This window comes from Oncorhynchus masou, chromosome 18, assembly GCF_036934945.1.
Source record: "Oncorhynchus masou masou isolate Uvic2021 chromosome 18, UVic_Omas_1.1, whole genome shotgun sequence".
Classification (NCBI taxonomy): Eukaryota; Metazoa; Chordata; class Actinopteri; order Salmoniformes; family Salmonidae; genus Oncorhynchus; species Oncorhynchus masou.
Genome location: NC_088229.1, coordinates 10044383 through 10057700, shown reverse-complemented (window position 1 = coordinate 10057700; position 13318 = coordinate 10044383). Strand labels below are relative to the sequence as shown.

At 45.1% G+C, this 13318-nt stretch overlaps 1 pseudogene; it reads left to right on the top strand.

The window, feature by feature from the left end:
* The first annotated feature begins 1635 nt into the window (after positions 1-1635).
* Positions 1636-13318, top strand: part of LOC135503923 (probable glutamate receptor) — a 29933-nt pseudogene continuing 18250 nt past the window's right edge.

The window sequence follows — 13318 nt, the reverse complement described above, 5'->3', positions numbered from 1 at the left end:
GTATTTATCAAGTCGGTTGGCCATGGTTCAATCTGGAGCCCTTTTGAGTCACTACTGAACTGAGGGAATGATGCTGTCACCGGGGCTTGAATGCCTCACACCAAACTCCAAACCCCTATAACTCCGAGCTCACAACTTTTGGATTTCACTGGAAGAAATTGAGATGTTTGGAATTAAGTAAATAAAGTTTGTAAGACTGAACTCCTCTATGACTTCACCTTCTGTTGCCAGAGTCCCAGGCGTTCTTCCAAAGTATACAACATGAAAAAGATGAGTTAATTGCCCTGTGTTAATCTCTTTAGTTAATTTGAATGGGCTGCTTGGGTACCTAATAAGTACTTCTCTGATTATTGAATAGTGGAGTAATTCAAGTCTCTTGGATGTTGTCAAGGTGATTAACATGAACTAACCAAACAAGCTAACTCTGCCCAATACCAAAATAAACAGGTTGAACCTTCATTCGGCTCTTTACCAATTAAATTTGAGGACAGAAAAAACAACTTGTTACTGCATCAAGATTTTTTTGATCTGTTATTCTGCACTAACTCTGACCACTTCCTCAAAATAATTATTCTACAGATATCTCTCCCTCTCTAGCACTGTTCTTCTGCAAATAACTCCTTTTAGGGTTAGCTTCAAGAATAAGGACACTTGTTTTTAGTGACCACATATCTCCCCTCTGGTTCTAACCTCCTGATGATTCTCAAAGGATTCGGAGATCTTCCCCTCATTGCGCCACTCCCCCCCCCCCCCCCTGATTTCTGGGAACAGTATCTGTTCCATTGGCTGCCAACAAGGCAGGATGAGAGGGACTCTTGTGTAACCTGACAAAAACAAGCCTTGCCATCCTGATATGCATCATTTTAAGCTGCTAGTGTGCACCAATCCAAGACTCATAGCCTGTAGTTCCAAATAAGAGAACCAGTCACAGTGGCCTGCTGCTTGGTTGAGTTGATGTGATCACTTTGTACAGACGGGTTTGAGTCTACAGATAATAGACGTACAGTTATTACTGGATTTGTTACTCATGGACTTAAATAGGGAGATGTTGGGGGCTCTCTCCTATATAACCTGACAACATGCCTATCCATCTGGATTGTTACACATTCAACTCAAATGTATTTATAAAGCCCTTCTTGCATCAGCTGATATCTCAAAGTGCTGTACAGAAACCCAGCCTAGAACCCCAAACAGCAAACAATGCAGGTGTAGAAGCACAGTGGCTAGGAAAAACTCCCTAGAAAGGCCAAAACCTAGGAAGGAACCTAGAGAGGAATCAGGCTATAAGGGGTGGCCAGTCCTCTTCTGGCTGTGCCAGGTGGAGATTATAACAGAACATGGCCAAGATGTTCAAATGTTCATAAATGACCAGCATGGTCAAATAATAATCACAGTAGTTGTCGAGGGTGAAACAAGCCAGCACCTCAGGAGTAAATGTCAGTTGGCTTTTCATAGCCGATCATTAAGAGTATCTCTACCCCTCCTGCTGTCTCTAGAGAGTTGAAAACAGCAGGTCTGGGACAGGTAGCACGTCCGGTCAACAGGTCAGGATTCCATAGCCGCAGGCAGAACAGTTGAAACTGGAGCAGCAGTTTCAGCAGCATTTGTACCAAGGGAAGTGAACAAGTGCACACTTTCGAAGAAAGCAGAGATTTATTGGGATGCAACTCGCTGTCGTCCTTCCATATCCAACCCCTTTATAAATGTGGGTTGTGTGATATCTGCTCCCCCCTCCTTAAACTGCTCCCAACCGGCCCTCTTTATTCACTACTTCGTTTCCATCCTTCCACTTCTCTACCACGTAGGACGGAACATCTAAGGTAAGGAATCCTTGTTGGACTAGTTTATTGAGACAGTACAATTTACTTTTACTGTGAATTTTGAATGACAGCATCTTATTGCTGTTGTACTTCCTAAAAAAACATTTAGAAGCTTTCTCTTCCATGTGTCATCTACTAAAAATTAGAAACTTGGTGGTTCGAGCACTGAATGCTGATTGGCTGACAGGCGTGGTATATCCGACCATATGCCATGGGGATGACAAAACATTATTATTAGTATGTTTTACTGCACTAGTGCCCTTAGCTCTCAGCCCTTAGCTGTGGTATATTGGCCATGTACTACACCTCCTCGTGCCTTATTGTTGAAGTTTATGTGCCGTCAGATGAGGCATGGTCTATTACAATTCCTTTGCATTATGACCCCCAAACGAGAACTTATTGTGAAATTCTGATGTAGGACATCCAATGTTTTTATTAGAAATAAAGTTGAATTTGAACCTTGTGACGAACCAGATAGACCAAACCATGTGTTGTAACTACAACCCAATCTCTAGGTGTGGTCTGTCAGTGAGTCCCAACCCACAAAAAAAACGTTGTCCTTGGTTAGCAAAAAAGTATTTGTTAAAAAGTCCTAAATGAAATCCGATTGCTATAACCTGAGCCAATATTACCTTCAATCTTATAAAATCAATACATATACATATCAGTCAAAAGTCTGGACACCTACTCATTCAAGGGTTTTTATTTTTTATCTTTACTATTTTTTAAATTGTAGAATAATAGTGAAGGCATCAACACTATACAATAACACATACGGAATCATGTAGTAACCAAAAAAGTGTGAAACAAATGAAAACATAATTTAGATTCTTTAAAGTAGCCACCCTTTGCCTTGACAGTTTTGCACACTCTTGGCATTCTCTCATCCAGCTTCATGAGGTAGTCACCTGGAATGCATTTCAATTAACAGGAGTGTCTTGTTAAAAGTTAATTTGTGGAATTTCTTCCTTATTGCGTTTGAGCCAATCAGTTGTGTTGTGACAAGATAGGGGTGGTATACAGAAGCCCTGTTTGGTAAAAGACCAAGTCCATGTTTTGGCAAGAACAGCTCAAATAAGCAAAGCAAAACAACAGTCCAACATTACTTTAAGACATGAAGGTCAGTCAATATGGAAAACGTCAAGAAGTTTCTTCAAGTAGAGTCGCAAAAAACACCAAGCTCTATGGTGAAACTGGGTCTCATGAGGCCGCTACAGGAAAGGAAGACCCAGAGTTACCTCTGCTGCAGAGGATACGTTCATTAGAGTTAATTGCACCTCAGATTGCAGCCCAAATAAATGCTTCACTGAGTTCAAGTAACAGACACACCTCAACATCAACTGTTCAGAGGAGACTGCGTGAATCAGGCCTTCATGTTCGAATTGCAGCAAAGAAACCACTAGAGGACACCAATAATAAGAAGAGACTTGCTTGGGCTAAGAAACGCAAGCAATGGACATTGGACCAGTAGAAATCTGTCCTTTCGTCTTAGTCCAAATGTGAGATTTATGTCTTTGTGAGACGCAGAGTAGATGAAAGGATGACCTCCACATGTGTTCTTCCCACCGTGAAGCATGGAGGAGGAGATGTGAGGGGTGCTTTGCTGGTGACACTGTCAGTGATTTATTTAGAATTCCAGGCACACTTAACCAGCATGGCTTCCATAGCATTCTGCAGCGATTCACCATCCCATCTGGTTTGCGCTTAGTGGGACTATCATTTGTTTCAACAGGCAATGACCCAACACACCTCCAGGCTGTGTAAGGGCTATTTGACCAAAAAGGAGAGTGATGGAGTGCTGCATTATGGTTTGGGATGAGTAGGACTGCAGAGTGAAGGACAAGCAGCCAACAGGTGCTCCGCATGTGTGGGAGCTCCTTCAAGACTTTTGGAAAAGCATTCCTCTTGAAGCTGGTTGAGAGAATGCCAAGAGTGCAAAGTTGTCATCAAGGAAAAAAGTGTTTAACACTTTTTAGTTACTACATGATTCCATATGTGTTATTTCATAGTTGTGATGTCTTCACTATACAATGTAGAAAATATTACAAATAAAGAAAAACTGGTACTGGTACTGTATATATTTACTGGTACTGTATATATTGACTGGTACTGTATATTTACTATGTATAACTCCCATTTGACCTCTGGACATATATCATTATTATTTCTAGAGAAATTGTCAGTTTTCTTAACTTAATTTGACACACAGCTTATGTTCAAGTTTTTATTACACTCATATCTGTTGATACAAACTGAAATGAATGAGCTTCTAATCAACAAAATACATTATGTAAAAATCTATTATACATTTTAACTTTGTCACTGAACTGCTTTCACCTTTTAATTCTCAGGTTCAGAAGGTGACGACATGAAAGCGTTTATTGGATGGGTTGTGTGTGTGTTGGCACTGCTATCTGTTGTTTGCACTGCAGGTAAATATAAATATATCACACTGAGTGTACGAAACATTAGGAGCACCTTCCTAATATTGAGTTGCTCCCCCATTTGCCCTCAGAACAGCCTCAATTCGTCAGGGCCTGGAGTACAAGGTGTCAAAAGCGTTCCACAGGGATGCTGGCCCATGTTGACTCCATTGCTTCCCACATCTGTGTCATGTTGGCTGGATGGCCTTTGGTGGACCATTATTGATACACACGGGAAACTGTTGAGTGTGAAAAACCCAGAAGCGTTGCAGTTCTTGACATACTCAAACCAGTGCGCCTGGCACCTACTACCATAGCCCATTAAAAGGCACTTAAATATTTTGTCTTGCCCATTCACCCTCTGAATGGCACACATTCCATGTCTCAATGCTTAAACATCCTCCCCTTCATCTCCTCCCCTTCATCTCCACTGATTGAAATGTTTTAGTAAATGACATCAATAAGGGATCATAGCTTTCACCTGGTCAGTCTGTCATGCAAGGAGCAGGTGTTCCTAGGAACATGTATTCTCTTAGCCATAAATCCAGGGTCAGGTATTGGTAACAATCCTATCGTTAGATCCTATATCTGTGGTTGGGGGCAATTTGTTACGAATTTGTAACACAAATGATATGTCACAAATTCTCATTTGTGGCTAATGTTAGCTTGGTGGTTAGCTTACTAATGTTAGCCAGGTTAGGTTTAAGTTTAGGAATTAGGTTAAAGAGTTAGGGGAAGGGTTGGCTAACATGCTAAGTAGTGGAACAGTTGCTAAATAGCCTTAACATATCATACTAATTTGAGTGTCCCAGATGTACATTTACTATGTAATTTCTAGTCAATGAGACCAGGCTGAGTCCCTTATTAAAAACAACAACATCTCCCAGAATCACTTCCTCTGATTCAGAGGGGTTGGGTTAAATGTGGAAGACACATTTCAGTTGAATGCATTCAGTTTTACAACTGCCTAGGTATCTTCTTTTCCCTGCTACTGTGCAGGGTACTTGTTAACCATTTTACTATAGTGACCCCTAGTCGTTTTCTAAGTAGTCAAGACGCCTCTGAACTATCTTAGGTTATTTATAGGAATATGGGGGGAAAATGTTGAATGAAGTGAATACATTTAGAAAACATACTGCTGTGACAGGCAATAGTCTCTTCTAGAGCAGTGCAGCTTTAATAGAACCAGCCTTTGAAAGTCATCCAGCATCCCAGCATGTTTTAGCCTGTGGGAAGGCACCCCAAAATGGTTAGTGTCTCGACATCTGACTCTTCCCATTGACCAAGGCTGGACGGCTGGAACCGCGTTCAAAGTGCCAGGGCCGCATCAGATCTGGCAGCCGACCATTTCTCACAAGTCATCTGAGAGGATGCCTGCCACGGCCAACAAAAGAGTATAATAAATCAATTGAGCTTGAAGTCAATGGCTCGGGGCAAGCCTGCGAAATGACCGGCATCTCCGTGGGCTTGTAGGTCGATGCCAGTGGTCTTTTTTACAAATGACTGTTGATGTGTGTCAGTGTGTCACTGACACCATGTGACACCAAGGGAGTACCCCGACTGCTCCGGCACCTCCGCTTCCCCGCCTCCAACTTTGGCTTGTTAGGTCCTGAAGCTGACACGCTGAAATGACATTGGTCACAGTCAATCGACGGCAAGGAAAACAAGTTTGAATGCCATGCATAATGTCTAAAATAGGGAGGGGGATTGGAAAGGGTGACTTCCCCTTTTCTGGGATTTGGTGCCAGAACATGTATTTAGGGCAGAGCAGGGTGGGTAGAACGCCACTTTAGTCTCACCACAGGGGTTTTGAAACACTGCCCTGTGGTACCCCATTACTGTTCCCCTGCATTGCCCCCAAAATGGAAGAGAAAGTAGTCTGCTGACAGTGAGAGGACATTTCTTTTCTTGAGTTTATATTAATACTACCGTTAAACGTTTGGGGTCGCTTAGAAAAGTCCTTGTTTTTGAAAGAAAAGCACTTTTTTTACCCATTGAAATAACATCAAATTGATCTGTCAAGCATAGGTGTATAGGTGGCAGGGAAGTCAGGCGCAGGAGAGTCAAACGGAGTGTAAAATCTTTTAATAAAGTCCACGTAACATGCTCCATAACACTAAAAGGTACATACATAAACAAACATGGGTACGAGGACCCGACGCGCACCTATACAACATAAAACTACACTGACAAATCTCTGACAAAGACATGAGGGGAAACAGAGGGTTACATACACAACAGGTAATGAATGGGATTGAAAACAGGTGTGTGGGAAGACAAGACAAGACAAAACCAATGGAAAATGAAAAATGGATCAATGATGGCTGGAACACCGGTGACGTCGAACGCCGAGCACCGCCCGAACAAGGAGAGGCAACGACTTCGGCAGAAGTCGTGACATGATCAGAAATATAGTGTAGACATTGTTAATGTTGTAAATGACTATTGTAGCTGGAAAAGGCTGATTTAAAAAAATATATATATAAAAAAAAAAATACATATATATTTTTTAATGGAATATCTACATAGGCGTACAGAGGCCCATTATCAGCATCCATCACTCCTGTGTTCCAATCGCACGTTGTGTTAGCTAATCCAAGTTTATCATTTTAAAAGGCTAATTGATCATTAGAAAACACTTTTGCAATTGTTAGCACATCTGCAAACTGTTGTGCTAATTAAAGAAGCAATAAAACTGGCCTTTAGACGAGTTGAGTATCTGGCGCATCAGCATTTGTGGGTTCGATTACATGCTCAAAATGGCCAGAAACAAAGAACTATCTTCTGAAACTCATCCATCTATTTTTGTTCTGAGAAATGAAGGCTATTCAAAGTGAAAATTGCCAAGAAACTGAGGATCTCGTACAACGCTGTGTACTTCTCCATTCAAGAAAAAAAAACGTACACTGCCAATGAATATTCCACACCAGTGGGCTGTGGTCTTATCAGAAGTGTGACCATCTCTCACAGGTAATTATCAGTTATTAGTTCTGTACATCCATTACTCTCCTCTTATGTAAGTATTGCCCATCAAGCCAATCCAACAAGCATCGGTTGAAATCTCTTCAGATTACCTCAACAAATTGACAACTAGAATGCCAAAGGTCTGAAAGGCTGTAATTGCTGATTCTTTGACGAAAGCTACTTTTGAAGGGCACAATTATTATTTGAATTAAAAATCATTATTATTAACCTTGGCAACGTCGTGACTATCTTTCATATTCATTTTGCAACTCATTTCATGTACATACATGTACAGTACCAGTCAAAAGTTTGGACACACCTACACATTCAAGGGTTTTTCATTGTTGAATAATAGTGAAGACATCAAAACTATGAAATGACATATGGAGTCATGTAGTAACCAAAAAAGTGTTAAACAAATCAAAATCAATGTTATATTTGAGATTCTTCAAAAAGCCACCCTTTACCTTGATGACAGCATTGCACATTCTTGGCATATTCTCATATATTTACCCAGACACGCTGAAGAGCAGTGTGCGGAGATTCTCATGTTTTGTTTTTGTCGTTCCAGGGCCCCCGATGTTATCTGTCACCACTATTTTGGTAAGATATTATATATACATCATGCTAATACTTATCACAATCATAGTTTTTTTTAAATTAGTTGGTTATGCATATCATCTGACAGCAAACATACTCATTTTCATATTTCATGACTCCTGATCCAATTTATTTTAATTGGGTACACGTGTTCGTACAACACTGTGGCTGCGTTTACACAGGCAGCCCAATTCCGATGTATTGAAAGGTCTGATACCTATTAGTCTTCCCCAAAATGTTTAAATAGAAAAAACACACAGATTCAGATCTTTTGAGTTCCGATTTTATTCCACATTCATATGTGGTTCTCAATCCTGATAAGATTATGACGTTGCTTATCTGACCTCAGTCTGGATGCTCAGTTTACCTGCCATTACCATGACAACCACCCCAACATTTTAAGGAACAATGGCAGGAAATTAGTATTGCATCTGTGTGCTATTTCAGAGGACACAGCTGTGTGAATGCGCAAATCTGACATGCGAGTGTGGACAGAATTGGGTTCTCAGGATGGCTGTGTAAAAGCAGCTGATCATATACTGAACAAAAATATAAACACAACTTGTAAAGTGTTGGGTTCATGAGTTGAAATAAAAGATCCCAGAAATGTTGATAAGGTGCATTCATGGGTCTGAGACCAGCCACCCCGGACAGCTGATGAATCTGAGAAGTAATAAAGCCTATTTGTGGGGGGGGAAATGAATTCTGATTTGCTGCACACTTGCCACAGTCATGTGAAATCCATTGATTAGGGCCCAATGAATGTATTTAAATTTACTGATTTCCTTATATGAACTGTAACGCAGTAAAATCATTGAAATTGTTGCATGTTGCATTCATATTTCTGTTCAGTATAGATCTCGCATGACATCATACACTAGATTCCAACATTTTAGGGATCCATTCGTGGCCAGTCCCCATGTCGTTATGCGCTCAATATTGTAACATGACACGACAGTTGATATACTGGTATACATAGAATTAAATAGAACACTGTCTTTCAATGGCAGGAAATTAGTATTACATCTCTGTGTTCTTTCAGAGGATACAGCGGTGTGAATGCAGCCATCTTACTCATTTGAATGTATCCCTGACCAAGATAGCTGCCGTTATCAGCATATTCTTGTCTTATGAGGGTCTATGACAGAGCCACTCTAGTAACTTTATGTAACTTTTTGTTTTAAAATATGATCCACTTGTTGGATTCACTCCCACCAGCAAGAACCATACACTATGACCCAAGGGTCTGAGCTGGAGGGGTACTGCATTGACCTGCTAGCGGAGATTGCCAAACGGTTGGACTTCAAGTACACCGTGCACCTGGTGAAGGATGGAAAGTACGGGCAACAGGACGAGAGCGGAAACTGGTTGGGGATGATTGGGGAGGTGGTCCGAGGGGTGAGTGGCCAGGACAGAAGGGTGTACGGTACGCTGGGGGATTGGACAGAAGGGTGTACGGTACGCTGGGGGATTGGACACAGGGTAGTGTTATACGGTAGACTGGGGGATTGGACAGAAGGGTGTATGGTACGCTGGGGGATTGGAGAGAAGGGTGTACGGTACACTGGGGGATTGGACAGAAGGGTATACGGTACGCTGGGGGATTGGACAGAAGGGTGTACGGTACACTGGGTGATTGGACAGAAGGGTGTACGGTACACTGGGTGATTGGACAGAAGGTAGTGGTGTACGGTATGCTGGGGGATTGGACAGAAGTGTGTACGGTACGCTGGGGGATTGGACAGAAGGGTGTACGGTACACTGGGGGATTGGACAGAAGGGTGCACGGTACGCTGGGGGATTGGACAGAAGGGTGTACGGTACGCTGGGGGATTGGACAGAAGGGTGTACGGTACACTGGGGGATTGGACAGAAGGTAGTGGTATACGGTACGCTGGGGGATTGGACAGAAGGTAGTGGTATACGGTACGCTGAGGGATTGGACAGATAGTATCAGGTAGTGGTATACGGTACGCTGGGGGATTGGACAGAAGGTAGTGGTATACGGTACACTGGGGGATTGGACAGAAGGTGGTGGTATACGGTACGCTGGGGGATTGGACAGATAGTATCAGGTAGTGGTATACGGTACGCTGGGGGATTGGACAGAAGGTAGTGGTATACGGTACGCTGAGGGATTGGACAGATAGTATCAGGTAGTGGTATACGGTACGCTGGGGGATTGGACAGAAGGTGGTGGTTTACGGTACACTGGGGGATTGGACAGAAGGTAGTGGTGTACGGTACGCTGGGGGATTGGACAGAAGTTAGTGGTATACGTTACGCTGGGGGATTGGACAGAAGGTAGTGGTATACGGTACGCTGGGGGATTGGACAGAAGGTAGTGGTATACGGTACGCTGGGGGATTGGACAGAAGGTGGTTGTATACGGTACGCTGGGGGATTGGACAGAAGGTAGTGGTGTACGGTGCAGCTGGGGGATTGGACAGAAGGTAGTGGTATACGGTACGCTGGGGGATTGGACAGAAGGTAGTGGTATACGGTACGGGGGGATTGGACAGAAGGTGGTGGTGCACGGTACGCTGGGGGATTGGACAGAAGGTAGGTGGTGGGGGATTGGACAGAAGGGTACGGTACTGGGGGATTGGACAGAAGGTACGTGCTGGGGGATTGGACAGAAGGGTGTAAGGTACACTGGGGGATTGGACAGAAGGTAGTGGTATACGGTACGCTGGGGGATTGGACAGAAGGTAGTGGTATACGGTACGCTGAGGGATTGGACAGATAGTATCAGGTAGTGGTATACGGTACGCTGGGGGATTGGACAGAAGGTCGTGGTATACGGTACGCTGGGGGATTGGACAGAAGGTAGTGGTATACGGTACGCTGAGGGATTGGACAGATAGTATCAGGTAGTGGTATACGGTACGCTGGGGGATTGGACAGAAGGTGGTGGTATACGGTACGCTGGGGGATTGGACAGAAGGTGGTGGTATACGGTACACTGGGGGATTGGACAGAAGGTAGTGGTGTACGGTACGCTGGGGGATTGGACAGAAGTTAGTGGTATACGTTACGCTGGGGATTGGACAGAAGGTAGTGGTATACGGTATTTTGGACAGAAGGTGGTGGTATACGGTACGCTGGGGGATTGGACAGAAGGTAGTGGTATACGGATGCGCTGGGGATTGGACAGAAGGTGGTGGTATACGGTACGCTGGGGGATTGGACAGAAGGTGGTGGTATACGGTGCATATTGGACAGAAGGTAGTGGTATCGGTACTCTGGGGGATTGGACAGAAGGTAGTGGTATACGGCAACTGGGGGATTGGACAGAAGGTGGTGGTATACGGTACGCTGGGGGATTGGACAGATAGTATCAGGTAGTGGTATACGTACAGCTGGGGGATTGGACAGAAGGTGGTGGTATACTACGCTGGGGGATTGGACAGAAGGTATCAGGTAGTGGTATCGGTACGCTGGGGGATTGGACAGAAGGTAGTGGTGTACGGTGCTGGGGGGATTGGACAGAAGGTGGTGGTATCCGGTACGCTGGGGGATTGGACAGAAGGTGGTGGTTTACGGTACGCTGGGGGATTGGACAGAAGGTGGTGGTGTACGGTACGCTGGGGATTGGACAGAAGGTGGTGGTATACGGTACGCTGGGGGATTGGACAGAAGGTGGTGGTGTGTGTACGCTGGGGGATTGGACAGAAGGTGGTGGTGTACGTACGCTGGGGGATTGGACAGAAGGTGGTGGTTTACGTGCTGGGGGATTGGACAGAAGGTGGTGGTGTACGGTACTCCTGGGGGTTGGACAGAAGGTGGTGGTATACGGTACGCTGGGGGATTGGACAGAAGGTGGTGGTGTACGGTACGCTGGGGGATTGGACAGAAGGTGTGTGTACGTACGCTGGGGGATTGGACAGAAGGTGGTGGTTTCCGTACGCTGGGGGATTGGACAGAAGGTGGTGGTGTACGGTGTCCTGGGGGATTGGACAGAAGGTGGTGTGTCCGTACGCTGGGGGATTGGACAGAAGGTGGTGTTTACGGTACGCTGGGGATTGGACAGAAGGTGGTGGTGTACGGTACGCTGGGGGATTGGACAGAAGGTGGTGGTCCGTACTCCTGAAGGTGGTGGTGTACGGTACGCTGGGGGATTGGACAGAAGGTGGTGGTGTACTCCTGGGGGATTGGACAGAAGGTGGTGGTGTACGTCGCTGGGGGATTGGACAGAAGGTATCAGGTAGCGGTATACGGTGTTATTTTCAATAACAGCCTAGGAACCGTGGTTTAGTTTGAACAACATATTTTATACCTTGTCAGCTCAGGGATTTGATCTTGCAACCTTTTGGTGTGTGTGTGTGTGTCCGTACTCCTGTATGTGTGTGTGTGTGTCCGTACTCCTGTGTGTGTGTGTGTCCGTACTCCTGTGTGTGTGTGTCCGTAATCCTGTGTGTGTGTGTGTCCGTACTCCTGTGTGTGTGTGGGTGTCCGTACTCGTGTGTGTGTGTGTCTGTACTCCTGTGTTTGTGTGTGTCCGTACTCCTGTGTGTGTCCGTACTCCTGTGTGTGTGTGTGTGTCCGTACTCCTGTGTGTGTGTGTGTCCGTACTCCTGTGTGTGTGTGTGTCCGTACTCCTGTGTGTGTGTGTGTCCGTACTCCTGTGTGTGTGTCCGTACTCCTGTGTGTGTGTGTCCGTACTCCTGTGTGTATGTGTGTCCGTACTCCTGTGTGTGTGTGTGTCCGTACTCCTGTGTGTGTGTGTCCGTACTCCTGTGTGTGTGTGTGTCCGTGTCCTGTGTGTGTGTGTGTCCGTACTCCTGTGTGTGTGTGTGTGTGTGTGTGTCCGTACTCCTGTGTGTGTGTGTGTGTGTGTGTCCTGTGTGTGTGTGTGTGTCCGTACTCCTGTGTGTGTGTGTGTGTCCGTACTCCTGTGTGTGTGTGTGTGTCCGTACTCCTGTGTGTGTGTGTGCCCGTACTCCTGTGTGTGTGTGTGTGTGTCCTTACTCCTGTGTGTGTGTGTGTGTCCGTAATCCTGTGTGTGTGTTGTGTGTTGGTCCGTTATCCTGTGGTGTGTGTGTCTGTACTCCTGTGTGTGTGTGTCTGTACTACTCCGGTGTGTGTGTGTGTCCGTACTCCTGTGTGTGTGTGTGTCCGTACTCCTGTGTGTGTGTGTGTCCGTACTCCTGTGTGTGTGTGTGTGTACTCCTGTGTGTGTGTGTCCGTACTCCTGTGTGTGTGTGTGTCCGTACTCCTGTGTGTGTGCGTGTGTCCGTACTCCTGTGTGTGTGTGTGTCCGTACTCCTGTGTGTGTGCGTGTGTCCGTACTCCTGTGTGTGTGCGTGTGTGTGTGTGTGTGTGTGTCCGTACTCCGGTGTGTGTGTGTGTCCGTACTCCTGTGTGTATGTGTGTCCGTACTCTGTGTGTGTGTGTGTGTCCGTACTCCTGTGTGTGTGTGTGTGTCCGTACTCCTGTGTGTGTGTGTGTGCCCGTACTCCTGTGTGTGTGTGTGTGTGTCCTTACTCCTGTGTGTGTGTGTGTGTCCGT